Below are 6474 nucleotides of genomic sequence, written 5' to 3' on the forward strand. Positions count from 1 at the left end.
TGTTCCCTGAGAATTTTAGTGTTCTCCTTCCCATGCTTGTGCATTCAGTTGACCTCTTGGACATTTCCATCAACTCAGTGTGGTTCAGGAAGTTTCCCAGATATTCAAAGAGCCAAAGGCTTTGGCAATTGCTTTAGTGGAACTTATGGCCATTACAAGGCTCTTTTTTTCCCTCAGGGCCTTTTCAATTGTCTCAGTCATGTTCAGTGCTATTTCCACAGTGTCAGATGGGATTACAAAGTTCTCCAAAGACACACTGTGTTCAGAGTTTTTCCAGGGCCTCAGTAAATATCACCACATTTTCCAGGATATCCATGGTGTTCCTTGCCATGCCAAGGGTCACAGGGTTTCTCAGGTACAGCCAAGTATCTTACTGAGTCTCAGGGCATTCCCCATGGTCACAGTTTTGCCCAGAGTGTTCATCACAGTCTTAGTGGCATCATTGCATTCCCAGACATTCAGTAAAGCTATACTATTTCCAGGAAACAATAATGGCAAATACTTACCCCAGAGTGTTAGTGACCCTCAGGGTATTGGAGGGGATCAAGATCTTTTCCATGTCACTGGTTTTAGGGCCTACTCTAGAGTCTCAGGAGGGCTCAAGAACTTTTCCAGAAATTGAATCTTGTTTAGAAATGTCCACATGGTCTTCATGGTGCTTGAAATATTCCCCAGTGTATAGAAGAGGCCCAAGGCTTCAACAAGAGCCACAGATTTCTTAATTTCATTCACTGTTCTCAGTGGGGTTCAAAATATTCTTCAGATTCTTAGGAATGCTAAGGGTTCTTCCTTAGTTTGTGAGAAGTGTGCATGACCTTCCCAAGAGACTTAATTGTCCCATTGCCTCTCCAGTCTCTCAGTGCTGGTCACCACCATTCACAATTTCATCATGAGCTCAGGGCCATCCCAAGGGTCTCAATAGGTGTATCACCTTTTCCAGGAAAACACTGAATGCAGAGCCAACCTCAGAGTCTCTCATTATTTCACAGTCTTTTTTCAGGTTGTCCATGAGGCTCAGTGCTCTTCTCAGAGTCTCAGTGATGCTCAGTCCTTCTTCCAGCCTCCAAGAGAGGCTCTCAATATTCCACAAAGAATCACTGAATTCTGGGCACTGAAGGGTTTTTCAATGAATCCCAGGGCTTTGCCCAGGGTCTCTGTGGTGCTAAGGGCCATTCCCATTATCAAAGTGGTGCTCACCATCTCCTTCAGAATTTGATTGTGTGTGAGGGCCTTCTCAAGTATCCTATTGAGGCCTAGGGCCTACCCTAGTATTTCAGTGGATGTCACAACTCTGTACAATATTTAGTGGTCCTCAGATATTTCCACACATTCTGAGAAAATGATGGCCTTCCCTTGAGTCTCATTTTGGAACGCAGCCTTACCCAATGTGTCATTGTCAAAGAGACATATTATCATTGTCATAATGGTGCTCATGGCTTACCACCATGTGTCAGTGGCACTTGGGGCTACTCCATGTTTTTTAGTGTAGGCCCAGGGCTTTCTCTTAAATCTCAGTATGGCTCAGTGCATTTCCCACTGATGTATAGGGCCTCAAGGGATTCTCTAGTGTGTTTTTTGAGATATCTGGTATGACTTGGCCTCAGATTTTTTCCCCCCAGCCTCTGGGTGTCTAATAATTCCAATAAATAGAATGACAGTGGGTATAGAATCTACAACACATTCTTAGAAGGATTGTGGATTTTTCTCAGGGTCTCCTTCTGTCTGAGTGCTTTTCCAGGTCAAGAAGAAAGCTCATGGCTTTCCTATGTTCTTTAGAGGGCCTCAATGCCTTCCACAGTGATCTGCTGTTCTCAGGACAATCTCTAGAATTTCAGTGTAACAAGGGGCTGTCCATAGAATTTCAGGGCTATTCAGAAGCATTCCACGAGTTTATGTGAATCAAAGGTCTTTAAAAGAGTCACTTGGCATGCAGTGGTTTTTAATTGGCATTTAGGGCTTTTCCCACTGTGTTACTTAAATTCAGGGATTCTGCAGGTTACTGAGGATGCTCATGGTCTCTGGTACTAATTCAGTGAATCGTGGGTCCTTGCCTAGGGTCTCAGTGGTTTACATGGTCTCCTCTAGTACCATGGCCTTTGTCAGGGTGTACCCCAAGATTCTAAGTGTTCTCATTCCCATGCTTGTGCATTCAGGTGAGCTCTTGGACATATCCAGCATGGATCAGGAAGTGTCTCTGGTATTCAAAGAGTCAAAGCCTTTGCCCATTGCCTCAATGGAACTAATGGCCATTACCAGGCTCTCCATTTTTCTCAGGGCCTTTTTCAATGTCTCATTCATGATACATTTTGTATCTAGTGTGTGACCAGGGCTTAGATAGTTTCCTAAAGACACACTGGGTTCAGAGTTTTTGTCAGACTGTAAGCAAATCTCAGCATGTTTTTCATGTTCTCAGTGGAGTTCATTGTCATTCCCCATATTACAATGTTTCCCAGAGTCTTCTGCAGAGTCTCTGTTGGGCCATTACCTTCTCAGAAATTTAGCAAAGCTATAGTCCTCACACTGATGATCAGGTGGTACCATAGAAAATTAGTGACAAAAAAGGAGGCTTGAATATTGCCCAGTGTTTAGAAGAGATTCAAGGCTTTAACAAAATTCTACAATTTATTAATTTTATTCACTGTCATTTAAATCATGATCATAATATTCTTCAGATTCTTAGGAATACTAAGAACTCAATCTTAGAATGAGAGATGTGTTCACAGCCTTCCCAAGAATGTTAGTGTTCTCATTACCTTCTCAGGCTCTCAGTACGGATCAGCAACATTTACAGTTTCACCACTTGCTCAGGGCCTTCCCCGGGGTCTCAATTGTTCTCACTGCCTTTTTGAGAGGATCACTGAGTTTTAGAGCCAATCTCAGAATCTCCTATTATTTCAGGATATTTTACAGTTCATCCATAAGGCTCAGTGCTATTCTCAAGAGTCTCAGTGATGCTCAGTGCTTCTTCCAAACTCAGTTTTAGCATGTGAATGCTACCAAATAAACACTGTGTTCAGGACCATTAAGGATTTCTTAATGATTCCCAGGGTTTTTCCCGGGTCTCTGTAAAGCTAAGTGTCATTCTTAGAATCATTGTTGTGCTCAGTGTCTTCCCAAGTGTTTGATTGTGTATCAGGACCTTCCCAAGAATTGTTGTGAGATCTAGGGCCTACCCTACTACTTCACTGGATTAACAATCCTTCACAATGTCTAGTGGTGCTCAGATTCTTCCACAGTACTCTTGGAAAATAATGTCCTTCCCTAGTGTCTCATTGGGGAATAGAGCCATTGCCAGTGTGTGATTGTGACACAGAGATGTTTCCACTGTCACAGTGGTGCTCAGGGCCTTCCCACTGTGTCAGGGGCACTCAGGTCTACTCCATATTATGGACTGAAAGCTCAGGGCTTTCTCCAGGATCTGAGTCTGGCTCAGGGCTTTCTCCAGGATCTGAGTCTGGCTCAGTGCTTTCCCCAATGACATACAGGTGTTCAGGGAATTCTCCAGTTAATATTAGGTCTCAGAATGTTTTCCACAGCTTTGTGAGGCTAATGTTCTTCAATAAACAGTTTTACAGCTGGGTTCAGAGGCTCTACCAGGGTCAAGGTGGGGTTGTGGCTCTGTCCCAGGGTCTCCTTGTGACAGTGCTTTTGCAGCTCAACAGGAAGCTCCTGGCTTTCCCATGTTCTATTCTGGATCTCAATGTTTTCCTTAGTGTATTTGTCATTCTCAGCACAATCTCCAGAATTTCAGTGTGGCTCAGGGCTGTCCATAGTGTTTCTGGGTGTTCAGATTGTTTCCATGAGTTTAAGTGATTCAAAGGCCTTCACAATTGCCTCTTGGCATTCAGGGCCTTCACTTGATTTGTATTGATGTTCAGGCCTTTCCCCAGTGTGTCAGTGGAATTCAGGTTTTGCAGCACATCCATGCCGAGGTTCTCAGTGAACTTCATGGTTTTCTTCAATCTCAATATCCTGCTCAGGTTATTTCCCCCAGAAACTTAGTGTTCTCCTTCCCTTCCTCAAGCATTTCATTGAGCCCATGTACATTCACACCAACTCAGTGTAGTTCAAGAAGTTCCCAAGTTTTTGAAGGAGCCAAGAATGTGGCCCAGGGCCTCAGTGGAACTCATGACAATTACCATACTGTCAGTATTTCTCAGAACATTTGGCAGAGTTTTAGTCAAGTTCAGTGCTTTTCTCAGAGTCTCACCAGGGCTTTGATAATTTGCTGTTTCTGAGTTTTGCAAAGGTCTTAGTAATCTCAGTACCTATCCCAAGTTGTCACTGTAATTTATTGTCATTCCCAAGATCACAGTATTATGAAGGGCCAGCCTAGATTCTTCCTGAGTCTCAGGGCATTCCCCAGTGTCTCAGTGGTGCCCAGAGCCTTCTGTAGAATATACTGGTATCAGTGCAGTCCCAGACACTCAGTGAAGCTACAGTTTTCTAAGGAACACTGATGATCAGGGACTACCACAGAGTCTTAGTGACACTCAGGGAATCAGAGGGGCTGAAGGACTGTCTCAGTGTCAGTGAACATCAGCGCCTACCCTAGATTCTCAGGAGGGCTCAAGGCCTTCCCCAAAATTTCGATCTTGTATAGAAAGATCCATAAAGGCTATAACCTTCAGCAAAGTCTCAGATTTATTAATTTTATTCATTGTTGTCTCAGTGTTGTTCAAAATAACCTTCAGATTCTCAGGAAGGCAAAGGACCCTTCCTTAGGTTTACTGATACATGCACAAACTTTCCAGGAGTCTTAGTGATCTCATTGCCTTCCCAGGCTCTCAGTGCCGATCAGCATCATTCACAATTACATCATTTGAATGTACCCAGCATGACTGAGGTGCCCACTGTGCCTGGCATGCCTGAAGTTCTTAAGAGGAGATTAGGACACAGACACACATGGAGGGAAGACTGTGTGGAGATAAGGGGATAAAATGGTCATTTATAAGCCAAGGAGAGAGTCTACAGAATAAATAATCCCTGACAAAACCTTAATCATGAACATCCATCTGCCAGAACTGAGAAAATAAATTTATGTTATTTAAGTCACCCAGTCTAATGCAAATTGTTACGGTAACTTTAGCAAATCTCAGGATGTTCCCAGTTTTTCAAAGAGCCTTCCCAAGGGTCTCAATAGTTCTCATGGGCTTTTTCAGGGGAACACTGAGATTTTGAGCCAACCTCAGAGTATCCTTTTATATTAGAGTATATGACAGATTGTTCATGAGATTCAGTGCATTTCACAGAGTCTCAATATACTCCCCATGTTTCTTCCAGCCTCAGAGTGAGTCTTTGAATCTTCTGAAAAGTAATACTGGGTTCCATGTTGTTCAAGCTTTCTCAATGAATCCCAGGGCCTTCCACAGGGTCTCTGTGGAGGCAATTGTCATTCCCAACATCACAGTGGTGCTTGCCATCTTTCTCAGTGTTTTTTTTTGTGTGTGTGTAAGGGGCTTCCTAAATACTTTAGTGAGGCTTTAAGCCTATGGTACTATTTCAGTTACTATGAAATTCTGCACAACATCCATTGGTGCTTGAATACTTCCATGGTATTCTAGAAAAATAATGGTTTTCCCTAGTGTCTCATTGGGGAATAGAGCCTTGCCCAATGTGTCAATGTAATATGGAGATACTCTCAGTGTCATAGTGGTGCTCAGGGCCTTCTCCTGTCTTTTGTAGGCATTTAAGGTAGCACATGTTTCTTGGTATAAGTTCATGACTTTCTCCAAGGTCTCAGTCTTGTTCAGTGCTTTTCCCAATGACTTACAGTGATGACAATATTTTGTAGGGTATCTTTTTGAGATTTTAGGTATGATTGTGTCTCAGATTTACCCCACAGCATCTGTGATGCAAAAGGACTTCAGTATATAGATTTAGAATGGGTTTCAGAGCCTCCACCAAAGTCAATGGGTGTTTTTTTTTTTAATCTTTTCCTCAGTTTCCACATGTCTGGGTACTTTTCCCAAATTTCAATGAAGCTCATCGCTTTTCCTTGTTCCTTAGGGGGCCTCAATGCCTTCCACAGTGTTCTCCAGGGTTACAGTGTGACTCAGGACTGTACTTAACATTCCAGGTATGTTCAGATGATTTTCATGGGTTTGTATGATTCAAAGGCCTTCTATAGTGTCTCTTGGCATTACACGCCTCACTGGTTTCTAAGTGGTGTTGAGGCTTTTCCCAGTGTATCACTGGTATTCAGGTCTTTTGCATCTCACTAAGCTGGGTCATGGACTCTGGTGTGCATTCAGTGCATGTGGGCCATGGCTCAGTTTCTCGTCTCCTCCAGTCTTACAGTCATGCTCAGGTTGTTCCCACAGATTTTTGGTGTTCTTTTTCACTCCATGTCTTCATTCCATTGAGCTCTTGTACATTCCCACCATCTCAGTATGCTTCAGGATGTTCCCAGGTTTTCAAAGAGCCAAAGACCTTGCCCAGACCTTAGTAGAACTCATGGCCATCACCAGCTTT

Source organism: Marmota monax, unplaced genomic scaffold (assembly GCF_021218885.2).
Source record: "Marmota monax isolate L192 unplaced genomic scaffold, Marmota_monax_Labrador192_F-V1.1 WCK01_AAM20220418_F8-fsc00038, whole genome shotgun sequence".
Lineage (NCBI taxonomy): Eukaryota > Metazoa > Chordata > Mammalia > Rodentia > Sciuridae > Marmota > Marmota monax.